General features: G+C 49.4%; 1 pseudogene; it reads left to right on the top strand.

The window, feature by feature from the left end:
* The first annotated feature begins 204 nt into the window (after positions 1 to 204).
* Positions 205 to 1,279, top strand: LOC124651323 (annotated as a pseudogene).
* Positions 1,280 to 2,739: the final 1,460 nt, after the last annotated feature.

Genomic DNA, 2,739 nt, shown 5'->3' with positions numbered 1-2,739 from the left:
TCAGTAAAGCTTCCAGGTTCAACGAAATCTCTCTCCTTTTCTGGCCGAATTCAGCCAGCTTGGTCAATTAAGCTCTCGGCGTCACCGGACTTAGATCCCCGTGCCGGAGGCCGTGATCTCGCCGCGGGACTGAACTAAGTCAGCGGTACGGTCTCCGTCCTTCTTGTTCCCCTGCCTGCTGTACCAGTTCCATCTGCTGCCCCCATGGACGGCCTCCACGACGCGGCGGCGCCGCCGCCGCCGCAGCAGAAGCGGGACGAGTGGAGCGAGGGCGGCATCTCGCGCCTGCTCGAGGCCTACGAGGCCAAGTGGCTGCTGCGCAACCGGGCCAAGCTCAAGTGGTCGGACTGGGTCGACATCGCCAACGACGTCTCCGCGCACTGCTCCTCCTCCTTCTCCGAGGCCGCGGGGAAGCCCGGCCACGGCCACGGCCCCGGCGGCAGCGCCAAGACGCCCAACCAGTGCAAGAACAAGGTCGAGTCCATGAAGAAGCGCTACCGGGCCGAGTCCGCCGCCGCAGCGCGCGCTGGCACCAGCCCTGGAGCTGGAGCCGCGGGTGGCGGCACGTCGTGGCGCTTCTTCGGCCGCATGGACGGGCTGCTCAAAGGGCCAGCCGCTGCCAGCTGCTCCGGTCAGCTGCACACGGAGCCGACCAGCAGCATCATCAGCGCAGACCTGTGTGCAGTCCAAACTGCAAAAGCAGAGCCGGAGATCGACGCCCACGCCGAAGCAGCCATTGCCGCCCTTCGGCAGCCGCCGCCGGACGCGGGGCCAGCAGCCATCCCGCTCTCCGACCTGCTAAATGCCGACGCAAATGGTTCTGCTTCTGCGGTGGAGAAGGTGGAACAGCTCATCCAGAAACAGAGCAGCAGGGCCGCGGACAGCGATGCCGCCAACGTGAGTTCCCCGAGGAGCAAGGAGGAGGCGAACGGCGGTGGCGCAGAGACACCGTGTGATGACGACGTGTTGCCCTCCAGGAAGCGGAAGGGCTCCGGCTCGGAGCTCGACGTCGCGCGGAGCATCGAGCTGCTGGCGAGCTCCTTCGTGAAGATCGAGCGGGCCAGGATGGAGATGTACCGGGACACGGAGAGGATGCGCGCCGAGGCCGAGGTGAAGAAGGGCGAGATGGAGCTCAAGAGGACGGAGATCATGGCCAAGACGCAGCTGCAGATCGCCGGGCTCTTCGCCAAGAGGCTCGGGGAGTTTGGCGGCAACGGCAGAAACGGTGGCAGCTCTTCTCGAGGTGGATGGCATTGCCAAGAAAGGCGAAAATGGTTAGTGCCAACTTTATCTAATTTTCGTAGTAACTTGGTTGGATGTAGTCCTGCAAAAACTCCTAATAAGGGTGTAAAAAACATGGACATATATCTTTCAGCTTGCATTATGTATGTGTGAATTGCTATGTGTGGAGTTCTTCTTGATTGATCTATTCCTGGAGTTCCCCGATAGAATAGGAAATTTCAGCTTAAAGTTAGTCTTGTAATGTAACAATATATAACCAAGATGATCTCTGATTTAATTTTTGTTTGTCTTCTGAAGATATATTAAATAAACTGTTTAATCTGTATTGTGGTGGAAATTTTAGGACACACATAAGTTTAACGGCTCCTTATTTAGTAAGATTGTTTGAGCAAATTTTCTAAACCGACATTTCTGAAGAATGGCTTAATTTTGGAGCGTTTCCTTGCTACCGAGACCTTCTCATATTACAGTGTTGTTCTGCTATTTTGGCTCAAGGCTGTCCACATATTTATCTGCTGCTAATGCTCCATTTAGGGTTAATTGTGTATTCCCTCCGTTTCTAAATAAGTGGAGCACTTTTGTCTAGATGCGGATGTATCTACACACTAAAAATGTGTCTTGCAACACTTATTTTGATTTGGATGTAGTACAAAGGAAGAAAACTATATGGAAAAACTAAAGTCTTAGTCAAGAAATAGCATCAACCTCTCTGCTAGAATAACTTAAGTTTGGTACATTTTGAGTCTGTACTCACTTAAATAAATGCAGACAGGATATTGTGATCGTTTTTTCTTAAAATCGTAATGGAAGGGCCTGACTGTGTGACACAATGTAAGCACAAAGGGCTTTGCTCCATTACAACATTGAATAGTAGTAGAAATGTATAAGTCAGACATTATTGTTATGTACTATTACCTCTGTTCCATAATATAATATGTTTTGGCATTATTGCTAAAATATAATCTTCTCATTAGCTGGATTCAGTCTTTTGGTACTCTCTCCGTTCATAAAAGGATGCCTCAACTTTTGATAAATTTTGATGTATCTAGATACTAAAATGGGTCTACTACATACATCCAAAATTTGATAAAGTTGAGACATCCTTTTATGGATTGAAGGAGCTCTATATCTGATGAAGATCGTCTCTGGTAGTATTTTTGCAAACATAAAACAACTCCTTGGATCCTGAATCTGCTCAACTTGATAGCACCCATACATAATTGGCCACACCGGCAATGTACCACCTATCACCTGGGCATGGGTAGGCATAGTCCTTGTCCTCCTTGTTTCTGGAGGATTCATGCATAAATTTTTAAACTGCTCCAAGTGATTCATGATCGTGAAACATTTTCATCCATCTTTATTGTACCAAAAGTCTAGACATTAGGGTTATCGGGGCAGAGTGTGGACTGCCCTCACTTTATCAGCATACATTTTTAAGTTTTAGGTCTGCTTATCTAGTTTCAGATCCAGTTTCATCATCGTATGAAAATCAAC

Source organism: Lolium rigidum, chromosome 5 (assembly GCF_022539505.1).
Source record: "Lolium rigidum isolate FL_2022 chromosome 5, APGP_CSIRO_Lrig_0.1, whole genome shotgun sequence".
Classification (NCBI taxonomy): Eukaryota; Viridiplantae; Streptophyta; class Magnoliopsida; order Poales; family Poaceae; genus Lolium; species Lolium rigidum.
Note: the sequence above shows the minus strand (reverse complement) of the source record. Positions and strands in the feature narration are given on the sequence as shown.